This window comes from Bubalus bubalis, chromosome 14 (genome assembly GCF_019923935.1).
Source record: "Bubalus bubalis isolate 160015118507 breed Murrah chromosome 14, NDDB_SH_1, whole genome shotgun sequence".
NCBI classification, from domain to species: Eukaryota; Metazoa; Chordata; class Mammalia; order Artiodactyla; family Bovidae; genus Bubalus; species Bubalus bubalis.
This window is the reverse complement of record NC_059170.1, coordinates 81,590,867-81,604,759: the sequence shown is the minus strand read 5'-3', so window position 1 is coordinate 81,604,759 and position 13,893 is coordinate 81,590,867. Positions and strand designations below refer to the sequence as shown.

The 13,893-nt window shown below is 40.5% G+C and overlaps 1 protein-coding gene across 12 annotated transcripts in view; it reads left to right on the top strand.

Annotated features, from left to right (window-relative positions):
- The window catches only part of PLCB4 (phospholipase C beta 4), a 480,542-nt gene that overhangs the window by 112,832 nt on the left and 353,817 nt on the right, over window positions 1-13,893 (top strand). For 3 of the 12 annotated variants that reach the window (XM_025264591.3, XM_025264592.3, XM_044928308.2), the window contains exon 1: window positions 1,619-4,558. The exons of the other annotated variants lie outside the window; for them this stretch is intronic. The gene's annotated coding sequence lies outside the window, so the exon portion shown is untranslated. Of the gene's footprint in view, window positions 1-1,618; window positions 4,559-13,893 lie in introns of those variants that run through there. 12 annotated transcript variants of the gene reach the window in all.

Below are 13,893 nucleotides of genomic sequence, written 5' to 3'. Positions count from 1 at the left end.
GACTTAGCAACTAAACAACAAGAACCAACTAATTTTTTTTAAAAGACACAATATAAGCCTTTTCTTGTTCTCAGTAAAAATTTTTATATCTTTGCTTTACCCTTCTAAAAAGCTGTTTCGTAAATTCACAGACCTTTCCTGTGAGGTGCTGGTATTTAAAAACTGGCTGTGAGAAGGGAGAGGGCACGGAGTTTGGTTTGTATTGTCCACTGGTCCCTGTGGTCTGAATATTCCCACTGTGACTGGAGATGGGAAGAGACACACCCAATTTTTTTCTGTAGGAGGTGCAAGTCATCTCAGCACATCAGTGATACGAGCACCAAGAGATTTGAAAGGGAAGAGGCAGTTAGAGGTGCACAGTGGAGAGAGCATTGAAGCATATAAAAAATAATAATCAGCGTAAGGTGGGAGGTGGGGTTCTCTTGAAAGGACTTTAAGTAGAAGTGTCTATTCGCTTCCCTGAAACTCTGGATATTAAAAAAATGCTAAAAGTGGGGGAAAACTTTGCTAAAAGTTGGAAATGGCTATAATCCAAAAAACTGAAGAATATCTACCAAATTTGGTGGTATTTGGAGCAAATCCAGGGAAAATCAAAGTATGTCTCTCTTAAAACCCCTGGAGGCAGAGGCTCTGCCAGACCAAAGCCTTTACATGGAAGAGAGAGGTTGGAGGCACAGGTGGGTCTCTGGGCGGCAGCCCTTGTTCCTGGTTTGATGTTTCCTTTGTTTCTTGATGATTTACTAGCCCTCATGTTTCTTCTTCCTTTTCCTTCTATAATTTAGGTTTATGTTTTGTTTTTTACTCATTTGTGGTAATAACTATAAATATGAATAATAATAATATAAAAAATTCTATGCTCTATTCTAATTGATTTATTAACTTTAGACAGGGCCTGTTGGCTCCTAGATATGAAGATTTAAATAAATAGCACATTTGTATTCCTCCCATTTTTTCCTTCAGCCTTCTTGATTATATTACTTATTATTTTTGCATTATTGAGATGTATAATATGTTCTTTTTTTAATAGCTACTGTACCTTTTGTTTTTTCCAGCTTTATTGAAATGTAATTGACATTCAAATGTAACATTATAAATTTAATGTGTATGAATAGGATGTATACTATACATATATATTGTGAAATGACTGCTATAATGTGTATGACTAGGATGTATACTATACACATATATTGTGAAATGACCGCTATAATGTGTATGACTAGGATGTATACTATACACATATATTGTGAAATGACCGCTATAATGTGTATGACTAGGATGTATACTATACACATATATTGTGAAATGACCGCTATAGTGAGGGTACTTGGCACAGTCACCACCTCAGAGTGTTACCGTTTTTAAAGGTGAAATATAGTTGATTTACAGTGTTATCTTAGTTTCAGGTGTACGGCAATTGAGTCAAAGACACACACACACACGTTGTTTTAGTCACTAAGTCACGTCTGACTGTTTTGTGACTCCACGGACTGTAGCCTGCCAGGCTCCTCTATCCATGGGATTTCCCGGGCAAGAATACTAGACTGGGTTGCCATTTCCTTCTCCAGGGGATCTTCCTGACTCAGGGATTTGCGTCTCCTGCATTGGCAGGCAGATTCCTTACCATCTGAGCCACAAGGGAAGTCGACAGATGTTTCCTTTATGGGTTATTACAAAATATTGAGTGTTGTTTCCTGTGCTATACAATATGTCCTTGTTGTTTATATATAGTAATATGTCACTGTTAATCCTGAACTCCGAATTTATTCCTCCTTCCTCTACTCCACAGCATTACTATTTGTGTGTGTGGTGAGAAGATTTATAACATTTTCATTACAGTCTGCATATTATAATTGTTTGACTTCCATTTCATATTTAAATAATTATGTCGCAAAAATCGGAACAAAAGAAAATGTCAAACCAGGAAGCCTAACAAAATGGAATAATAGAATTAAGATGAACCACATGGTTATTAGAAACCACAACATAAATGGAATAAACTCATTCATTAGAAGGAAACTGTACTTAGAATATGAGTCATTTAAAACAAAGTGATTACAAGTAAATGTAAACTGAAACAGCAGTGGTTGTAATTAATATGGAAGAGGGGGGAGTTTTTACTTTTATGAGTTTTGGCTATTGATTTCATGCCTTCTGTGGTCTGAACTTTTAAAATAAACTTGTGTTGCTTTCACAATTAATTTTTAAGACATCCCAGTCTATATCTATTTGTTATAACAGGACACAGATACATGTTCTTCGTAGGAAACAGTGACTCTGTTTAACTTCCTGCTTTTGCTACAGAGCAAGTCCTTAGTAAGTAGTGGCTGAAAGAATGTGCACTTAAATATCATGATATGTAGCTTTCTCTTAATCATGATATTTGCTGAGGGGCTGGAGTTTGTATTTTTCTAATATAGCCTTGTGACATTTTTTTAATAAGCAGTTGTACTGCTATTTTACGGGTGTTGAAATACCATCCCATGCTTCCTGGATCATTTCTTAATTAAAATAATTTTCTCAACCTATTATAGTTGAGAGAATATTATGCTTATAATTCAGTAGAATATGGATTCATGAATGAAAGACATAGCTTTTAAATTAAAGGTTAAATATCTTATTAGAAGGATAAGGAGAATAAACCTCATTTTAGAAAGATGTTGATCTTTTAAAGGGACAGGAGCTGGAAAAACAACTCATGTGCGGTAGTTCTGGAGTAGTCAGGGCAGATGAGTGAGGGGTCAGCGTGACTCAGTTATTTCAGTGGAGCAGCTGTGAACCACCCATCTCTCCTGAAAACCTGCTTTTCCACCTAAATGAGAACAGAAGGATGTCAAGATTGCTGGGTGTGCAGGTCTTGGGGATTCTGGACGGGGGAGTTGGGTTCTACGTGTGGTTTGCTGGAGGGATCTGACTCAGTTTCCTCCCCTTGAGTCTGCCTGTGAAGTGGTTGAAATGTACACATATGGATGCAGTAGGTGTTGGGTTTGGGTGGTGGCTACTCCTGCCTTGGTGTTGGTATCTTGGCTGGGGTGCCCTCTCTGTAGGATATGTTGGCTGAATGTTCATCTCTGAGGTCTGATGTTCAGCTCTGGAGGGCAGATGGGTGACCTGGTGCAACCACACACCCACCAGAGCAGCTGCAGGGGCTCCAGCAGAAGGTCCAGCTGCTTGAGGGTGTCCCTTGTTTCCCAGCATAATGGGTGGAATGAAGGAGACGCCCATGAAATACATGTATAGCCCATTTCTCATATTTCTGTTTTTAAAATATGTTTACTGTTTATTAATATTGAGTAGTCTAGAAATTGATCACACTGGAGTTTCGTAGAGATTAGTACCAATTGGAGGTGGATGGGAAGCTTTGTAATCTAGGGCTTTTCTAAGGGCTTTGGGAAGTCATCACAGTGTCATGTATGTTGCATAAAAATGAGCAAGTGAATCTAAAACTATTAGCACTTCCCAAGTCTGTCTGAAAAAATATAATTCCCTCTGGATGCCCCACATATAAAGGGTCCCATGGCTAAATAATTGGGATGCAGTGCGTAAACCATTTTTTAAAGTTTCTGCTGTATAGGATTCTATTGACACTAGTATAGATTGACCAGCCTAAAATTTCACCCTGAAACCTTGTTTTGTGAAGTATTTTACACTCTCTGGCACATTTTGGGAAAAGCTAACCTTTTAAAAAAATTGCCATACTAGTGCTTGTGGGCAGATAAATCAGGGGACTGGTAAGTGTGTGTGTGTGTGTGTGTGTGTGTTAGTATCTTAATTTGATGGAGAATTAAAATCCTCTCAAAATATATTTCTAGGACCAAAGTATCCACATTTTACTATCTGTGCAAGGAGTATAATCTCCAGATCTCACTCGATCTATTAGTTCTTATCTATTTTTCTTTCGATCAGCACTACTGGTAACTTAAGAGTTTAAAAAATCTACTTTCTTTCTTGAATCCTGAAGGTGTTACAGGGGGAAATGGGCAAAATGTGGCAGCCAGATGGGGGAGTTGAAACAAAGACTTTTAGCAGCTCACAAGTTATCCCAGTTCCTGAATGGACAATCAGTTGGGTTTTCCTTTAGGTTTATAGCTTGAATTTTCATAGCCTTCACTTTAGAGAAATCAAAGATTTTTTGGAAGGATGAGTTCTGGTCTAGGATTCAAATTTTCCTGTTCCTGTGAAGAAGCCCTAGCCTCTGGTCAAGTGGCACTTCTCGTGTGCGGGGCACTCACTCATTCATGGGCAGATACTTGGCAAGATGCCGGCCAAAACCATTTGCTATATTTGTCGTTCTGCTTGGAATAGTGACGAGAGTCTTTCTCGGCCACTGTGTCTGGATGTTTTGTTGTGGCTATGGGCACGGTTTGTCCAGCGTCTCACTTTGTGGCCGAGGGCTGGGACGCTGCAGGGAGAGTCCTTACATGTGCTGGCTGTGTGGGGCTTGCTCATCCGAGTCTCCCTTCTGGAAAGAGTGAGCTTATCCTTGCAGTTCTCAGCCTGTGTGCTCTCAAGATCCTCTTTCTGACCGGGTGAAGTTTACAGCCTGCTCACCGCTTTTCAGGTAAGAGAACATACTGAAAAACGGCTTTATGGGTGGAAGTTAAGGTTTACAAAGGGGAGTCATTTTGATGTTTCTTTTTTTATAGCTTGAGGTAGGGCTGGCACAATTTTATTTTTGTGGTTCCTGAAGGTAAGCAGGTATAGGTTTATGCAGTGGCAGGAAAAAAAAAAAAAAAACGCTGGAAAATACTTCTCTGTTTTTAAATTTCTTAGACCACTCAGACTTTTCATGAAGATTATTTTATTACCGATTTTTTTCCTTAGATTTTCTAATAAGGGAGAAGCCTAAGACAAAATTGAGGCAACAAAGTATATCAGACACTATTGTTTTATGGCGATTCTGGCTTTAATTAGATACAGATTTATTTTAATGTCCTTTTTTTTTTTTTTTTAAATAAATCTTCTAAACCTGACTGAAACTCAGATTTTTCAATAAGGCATTTATTGGTATGATTCAATTGACTGGTAGGATTTTTGTGTGCCCGTCTTTTAACATTTTGCATATTTAAAAAAGTAACCACCTATATAGGGGTATATGAGAAATCTCTGTACCTTCTGCCCAGTTTGCTTTGAATGTAAACCTACTGGAAAAAATAAAATCTAGCCAAAAAAAAAAAAATAGCCAGTCTCTTGAAAATGTTTTCTATGACTACCTTAGCAGGATGCTATACAGCACAGAAAGTGTTAAACATTTTTCCATTATGCACGAATTATTACAAAAATAGATTCATTTTTGTTTTTCATAATTAGTAATAAAAGTATGAGACATATTTCAGTGTCAATGCTTTGATTGCCTCCTCTTAAAAATTTTTATTTTTATCATTACTTTCTTTTTATAAGCAAGTGATACTAGTTTTTATTTTTGGCTTTGATGCAACATCCACTTTTCTTTTTTGGTGTCACTGTGGCATGTGGGATCTTAGTTCCCTGACCAGGGATCAAACCTGGGCCCCCTGCAGGGAAAGGGCAGCATCATAGCCGCTGGACGCCAGGGAGGCCCTTGACTGCCGCTTTTTAAAAAGCTGTCTTAAGACAGGCAAGATGATTATTTTTAAAAGTCTCTTCCTAAATAGGAAGAGAGAATGAAAATATACTTTTTACTTACTGTCTTGGAAATGCACTTACTTATTGTTTTGGAAAGTTGATTGGACAATACGTAAAATTCCTGAAATAAAAGTGGAAATCAGTAACTTAAAAGTTGTTTTTTTGTATTTGGTAACCATATTTTTAAAAACCACTTTTCACAAAGTTACACATATTTATAGACAAAGAAGTGATGCTGAAGTATGAAACTTCAGTGAGTACAGAGTAGTTGACTTAAGGTGGCTTTAGAAAAATCTTTGTGTACTTTGTTTCGTCAGCTTAGTGTCTTTCAAGAAATGCTATTATAAGAGAAAATGTTAAACCTTTAGTTTTGTATCAACCATGACTAGCCACGGATATTTGAGCATAAAACAGTTTCTGTTACAATGACTGAAATAAACAAAACATGGTCTTTAAAATACACTTATTCTAGACAAATGTACACATGATAATGTGAATAAACAAACAACATTCTATGGCTGCTTTTAAGATCAATAAATAACTTTCCCAGATGTCTTACAACTGAATGGGGGGCAATTGCCGGAGAATTCCTCTGATTGTACCCGTTGAAGAGAACATTTTCTACTCTTTTTACAGAAAAGAGCAGTTATCAATACATGCAAAGTGATCCCCTCTCCAGAGATGCGTGGGGTATTTCTAGATCCGCAGGAAAATATGAAACTTTCCAAAGTGCTCACAGCAGGTTGCAACGTGTTTACCGTGGTGGACTCTCCAAGATGGCAGGGGTCCAGGCAGCTTCCGTTCCTAGGTGGGGGCAAGGTCATACCATTGTAGGGAGGAAGTGACTGTCAGGGAAATGTGCTTCCAGGAGACAGGAGGTCAAGGCTTCCTGTTGTTCACCTGGTTTCCTGTAGCTGTCTTCTCTGTCTGAGGTTAAAGCTGCTACTTGGGAAGGCTTTGGTCCCCAAGGCTCAGCTACAGACTCGTCGTAAGATCACACTAGATCATCTGTGGTTTGGTTAAACAGCAAATTCTAACACAGCGGGTGTAGGCTGCGGCCTGGAATCCTGCATTTCTAACAAGCCCCAGGGCTGCCGATGTTGCAGGTTCCAGGACCACTCTGCCAAACACCTCCCAGAGTGTTATTTTTAACTTAATGAATGTTTTCTAGTTTGTGCTAAGCAATGAGTTTGAAGTAAATGGCAGAGAATGTGATCAAGGTGAACCGACTGGCTGTAGACAGTGGCCCTTCACAGGTAATGTGATAGGTGATGGTTTCTGGGGAGGAAATGTGAGGCTTTGTAACTTCTCACAGGCCTCCCCAGCGATCCTTTTGCAGGACTCGTTCTGTTGGCAGCCCTGCCCATGGCCTCTCAGGACGAATCTCTCATCCACTCTCTCCATCTGCCCATTAGGAGCCTTTTTTCACGTGTGTTGGGTTTGATTTGCGTCTTGCTCCTGCGTCTTCTAACAGCATCCTCTCTCCAGCCTGGCTTGCAGGTGCCCCACTACAGCTCCGTGTGAATTTAAATATAGAAATCATCTGTGGGGAGCTATGTCTTTCCTTCATATAACACACATTTTCCCAATGTAATCAACCAGTCTTGGGCAGTTGATTTAAAAAAAAAAAAGAAGCCTTGCTTGTCTCAGCTTGTTAGACTTGTGCTTTGAGTTTTCTACATCAGCATTCTATCAGGGTCCTAGATATCCTGTGAACTCTTGAAGGGAAAGAAGTGGGCAGCAGGGCAGTGCTGTGATGCTCTAAATGCTTCAGTAATTTTATTCCCAATTATATTTTCTTCTCCAACCCTTTTTAATGAGAATTTCACACTTGAAAGTTTTACAGAGAACAGTTTGCATTTTCACTGCCTAGATTATACCGTTAGCATTTTACTTCATCACATCTGTCTGTATCTACCTATCCCTTTGTCCATCTCTTACTATCTTATTTATGATGCATTTCAAAATAAACCTCAGGCATCAGTTTGCACATTTCAGTGTTCTTATTATTAACTAGGGTTCAGTGTTTGTCAATAGTGTTTTATATGAAATTTGCATACCATGAAATATACATACCTAATTGTATGTGAGTTGAGCTTGGACAAATGGATGTGCTAGTGTAGATCCTTGGCAAGATCTGAAACATTACCATCATCGAGAAAGTTTCCTCGTGTCCTTTGTCGTCTCGTATATTCTTTTGTGAATCTTCTCAAACGAGAACTCATTGATTACGAATAGATGGTTTGTGGTTAATTTATTTCTTGAAACTAAATTTTGATGCAGGTTATTTTCATACTTAGCATTACATATTGTACAACACTTTCTAATAAGTTAATATTTTTTAATTGGGATGTAGTTGCTTACAGCATTGCGTTGCTTTTTTTCTGTGCAATGAAGTGAAGCCGTTGTATGTGTACAAATGCCCTGCTGGGATCCCTCCCATCTCCCCTATCCAGCTCAGCACAGAGCATGAGCTGAACTCTGTGCTGTATGTACGGCAGGTTCGCACTAGCCGTCTATCTCATTTACACAGGATGGTGTTTGTATGTCGATGCCAGTCCCCCAGTTCAGCCCCCTTCTGTGTGCACATGTCCGTCCTCTGCGTTTTCATCTCTCTTCTTGTCCTGCACGTAGTCCATCTGTACCTTTTTTGTAGATTCCACCCATGTGCTTTAATATGCAATATTTGTTTTTCTCTTTTGGACTTCACTCTGTGTTTTGTTTGGAGTCACTCATGGTGTTCTTATTCCTGAAAAATCAAAGTTTTGACAACAGTAACTTAGAATATCTGGCACAGATTTTCTTTGGCACAAATTACTTGCCAATGAGTTGGTTGATTCTTGTGTCTAGCGAGACACAGGCACCTGGAAATAACTGTATTCTAAGAGGTTCTTGGGACTGATGCACCTGGTTTCTCTGGATATAGAGGGGAAAAAAAAAACAAACACAAAAACACCGTTTTCAGGCCAACTGTTTCCTGTAAAGATTTTATTCGAGGATGTATTCACTCCACAGGGCTTCCTTGGTGGCTCCGTGGTAAAGAATCCACTTGTTATGCTGGAGATGCGGATTTGATTCCTGGGTTGGGAAGATTGCCTGGCGAAGGAAATGGCAACCCACTCCAGTATTCTTGCGTAGGAAATCCTATGGACAGAAGAGCCTGGAGGGCTACAGTCCATAGGGTCAAAAAGAGCTGGGCACGACTTAGCAACTAAGCAAATAGTCTGACACTACAGACATCAACTAAGCACGGCACATAGCAACAACAAAATTCACCCCGTGACTGAGCCTGAAATGTGCACTGCTTCTCACACTGCTTCTTCAGGAATAAAAGTCTGTTCTGTGATGTAGTTCCTGAGACAGTCCATGTCTGCACGCAGGAGTTTGTGTCAGCTTTGCTCTCAGGTACCTGATTCAGATCTGTCCTGACAAGTATACGCAGCTGTGTAAAACCTCCACTAACCAGACAGCAGCTAGCTTGAAACTCCAGGCTCTCAGAAAGACCTGTAGCCCAAAAGTAAAAATGTCCAGCAATGTCTTTGGTCACAAAGAAGCAGTTTTTAAATATCCAGCAAGAAAGTAGCAGAGCGGAAAGAGTATGGTCAACTTTGGGCTTCCCTGGTGGCTCAGTGGTAAACAATCTGCCTGCCAACGGAGGAGACTCAGGAGACACAGGCTCAGTCCCTCCCTGCTCTGGGAATACCCCACATGCCCCGGCGCAGGTAAGCCCAAGCGCCACATGCGCTGAGCCCATGCTCCAGAGCCCGAGGTCCGCAACGGGAGCAGCCGCCTCGGTGAGAAGCTGAGTTCCGCAGCTGGAGAGGAGCTCTCACTCTCCGCAGGGAGAGAAGAGCCTGCGCACGCCGAGGCCCAGCGCGGCCAAATACACAAACAAATAAAAGTAGTTTAAAAAAGAAAGCAAGTGTGTAATGTTATTGGGGGCTGTAAAATGCTCAATGTGAATTCTTTGGAAGTGCCAGAAAACTCCTATTTTTGATTTGCTCATGTTCGCCAGTCATTTTACACGCTTTAATAGAACACGAGACTCATCTTCTGAAAACCCACCCAGCTCCTCCAACTGTTACATACAGATGGATTTTGCTTTTCCAGGAAATCCTGAATTATAAACCATGGCTATTTCCGCTATTTTCAATAAGAAAAATCCAGAGTTATATCTCAGGGTTAGAGAAGTAATATGGTAGGTGCTCAGAAGCTTCTTTTACAGTCTTTCTCTAGAATACTACGTGGAAATGTATAGTGATTTTTAAAATTACATCATTTGATAGAAAGTTTGTTTTCTCTCTCACAAAGGAATGCAGGAAAATAATAACCCAGCAGTGTTTAAAAGAACAGTGTGTGATCCTTAGAACCAAATTGATCAAATATTTCAACAGTTGTCTCTTCAAAATTCTAAACCAAACACTGGCTCTATATTGTTAGGGCTAATAGTTAACTACCTATAGGCCAAAAAGACATCTATACCTGCATTTCCAAGCTATTTAAAGTTGCTTTTCTCTGAGATGAAAGGACAGAGTAATATTTGCAAACATGTGCTGAGGTCAGTTCTGATAAAATAACTTGAAGAACCATGTTTTAAGCAAAACATGAATTCAGGTTATAAATCTCAGTAACTTTCTACTCAGTTACAACAGTATCAGACTTCTACTTATTTCAATATTTTATCTTATGTAATTGGGGGCATTGGAGACATATGCCTGCATTTTCTGGTACAATCATGTAACATAGAGTATCGTGGGAAATGGTCACTGCTTCTTCCTCTTAAAATATCAAGGCCCAGTAGAATAGAAAGAAATAACAATGATCTTCTTCTGTATCTTACACAGCATTTGCATTTGTTGTACAACTTCATCTTATAATAAAGGACCACCATTTATTCAGGTTTTATTGTATTTTCGGCTTCAATTAAAAATGTAAGATTCTAGCACAGGAGAGAAGTCATCAAGTCAGTTTCTGTCGAGCAGTATAGCTTATCCTTTCCCTACATCCTGTCTGTCCTTGAAGGGTTAGCATAAAAGCCAACCATGCTGAAGCTTTCCTGCCTGCAAAAGTCAGATCTCCACCTGTGTCTCCCTTACATGCGATGCGTCCATATTGCATTGACTTATCAGCTTCAGTGCAGAGAAAGATTGTTATTTGTAGTAAGTCCCCTGCATACAAACCTTCAGGCTGAGAGCTTGCAGAGATGCAGGCGGTTTCATCCGTATCGGGTGTGAGTGAGATCGCTGCTCACCTTCCGTCTTCTGTTGCTGCCCGGCCTCCAGCTTTGCTGTCTCTACCTCCTTGCCCTCCTCCAGGCGGTAGCTTGCCTGTTCACTCCACGCCAGCCCTCATGTGCCAACTTGTACTATGCTTTTCAAGGTACAGTACTGTATTGTAAGATCAAAACTATTTTCTTCATTTTTTGTGTCTGTCTTTTATGTTTTATTTGTGTGAAAAGTATTGTAAACGTGTTACAGTACACTACTATATAGCTGATTGTTGGGTGCCTAGGCTGACTTTGTTGGCCTTGGAACAGAACTTGTTCATATGTAGGGGACTTACTGTACTCTGATTATTTCACATATTAGCCTCATCTTCCCAGGGATCTCACAGAATTCCTCCGTGAGAATTCCCATGTGTTAGAACCCTATCTTATACTTTTGCAGATCCTAGTTTTTCCTTGCTTAGTGTTTTGAAGAGTCTTCAATCAATAAATATTGTTGGCTGATTGCCTGAGTATGAAGAGGCCACTTGTCTCTGTAAATATGACTAACTTCATTTCCCCCTCTTCTAGCAACTCGCCCTAAAGAGTAGAATTTACAGAAGAATTACTTTTAGGCAAGATTAATTTGAACTTTGACATTTCTTTCCCCTTCACTTCTAAAAGGTGTTCTTACGTATCTGGCCATGTTTCAGTGTTAGTCTCAACATTTAACACTTCAGTAATTCCTTTCATCCACAGAGAACAAAAAGTTTTCCTAAAATAATTTCATTTTCCAGAATGATTCTATAAAGCGTGTTGGCCCCAGTTGTTGTCTAGAATGTAGGAAAAATCTAACACTGAGGTTCAGCTTCTGAGTGATTCGGGGGCAGAAAACGGACCTCATGCTGCCTTCAGTGCCTTCTGGCCAGCGACGTAAGAGCTTTGTGAGCTGAGCTCTTTGTCCCTGCAAGCTTGGATATGGTCGGTAGTCTGGAGTGGAGGGAGCATTGAGCCAGAAAAGCCTGTTCTGTTTTTCTCTTCTGCTTTTAGTCTAACTGCATCACATGGATGACGTGTTCAGTAAAGGACAGAAGGAGCCACAGTCAGCGCTGTGGTCGTACCGTGTCCTGCACAGTATCACTAGTTGCTAACTGGATGCATCACCGACTTGATGGACGTGAGTCTGAGTGAACTCCGGGAGTTGGTGATGGACAGGGAGGCCTGGCGTGCTGCGATTCATGGGGTCGCGAAGAGTCGGACATGACTGAGCGACTGAACTGAACTGAACTTGATGCACACAGATCTTCTGCATCTCCTAACAATCTGGGAGATCTTGCAAAACCCAGACTTGTATTCTCTACGTTAGAGGAGGCCGAAGCTCTCCAGTTCTGCCCGGCATCCCCAGGATCCCTGGATTAGTTTCCTGTTGCTGCTGTAACAAATTGCCACAGACTTTGTGGCTGAGAACACTGCAGGTTTATCATCTCATAGCTCTGGAGGTCAGGAGTTTAAAACAGGTGTGCAAGGCTGTGCTTTTCTGAAGACTGTAGGAGAGAGTCTGTTCATTGTCTTGTCCAGTTCCTGGAGGTCACCCATGTGCTGAGGCTTATGGCTACATCACTCTGGCTTTTAGTTCTCTTGGCATGTCTCTTTCTTTGATACCCCAGCCTCCTGTCTTCTGTTTTATAAGAACCTTGTCTTATAGGGGCCCACCCATCTCTCCAACTTAAGATCTTTAATTTATTCACATCTGCAGTGTCCCTTTGGCCATGTGAGGTAGCATGGTCACAGGCTGCAGGGATGAGGAGTGCACGTCTTCCCTGGGGAGGACACTGTCCTGTCCACCACACCCCCAGTCTGCCCACGCCCCCCAGGGACGTATCCCACCGCTTCAAGCTGGGACCTCTAAAGTACTGAGGAACCACAGTTGATTTCTAGTAACCCAGAACTGGACATTTTCCAGCGAATAAGGTGGCAATATTTTAAAAACTGGCCTTTCCCTTCCTCTCTTCAGAGATCACTGTCTATTGGTATATCTTGTTTTTTAAATGTCATATTTAATAACTTAAAAACAAACAGGTCTTCCTTCTCTCTTGGCTTTTTTTCTTTTTGTTTTGTTTTTTATTTTACCCAGCATTATTTTATATTTCATGTCCTTGTCCCATTGTTATTTTCTTCTTATCTCTAGAGTAAACTTCCAGCTCATCAAGCCATTTCTTCCCTCTTTGGCCCCGTGATTATTAATCTCTCACACACTGCTTCTTTTCCCTTGGGGAATTTTTGAGTCTATTGTGATTTATATCTTTCTTCCCCATTTCTGAACCTTTTCGTGTAACTCCTCTTTACCCTATAGTCCTACCCTCACAATTCTCTTATCTCTGTCTTTTTCATCTGACAATAGAAAATGATGTACATTTTGAACTTGTGACACTGTCATTTATTACCAAGAACATAGTATAATATCCACTCTTACTGATAAGAGAGTGGCAAAATTAATGTCAGAAGTACAGAAGCTACTTAGTAACCTAAAAGCTGAGAAAAACTCATCCACACAGGAAGGTACCTGAAGCAGGAACAAGCTGTCCATCTATTCCAGTAACTGTGGAGTTTTTTCTTCTGACCTTTCTTACTATTGTTAGTGTAAATTGTGTAGCTAGTAAAATAAATTGGACTTCTTTCTATTTAATTCATGGGTAAGGCTGTTTGAGAACTGTTGAATATGTAAGGATCCATAAATCCAGGGTATACAGCTGGTTCTCCAAGGGTGGTCCCCGGATCAGTAGCATCCACATCACCTGGAAACTTGCCAGAGATGCCATACCTGGCCTCCTGGATCAGCAGCTCTGAAGGTGGGGTCCAGAAACCTATGCTCTAACAAGCTCTCCAGGAGATTCTGATTCAGTCAAGGTTAAGAACCATTGGTGTATTTGATTGTCACACACGGGGCTGGGGAGAGGGTTTGCTCTTCTAGGCCTGATTCTCTCAGTTTCTGAATTCAACTAGCCCCAGTCTCCAAAGGTGTCACTTCCAATGAACTATTCTTTGAACATTTTCAGTTTCAATAAGTTGTCCAAAGTCACCTTATTTCA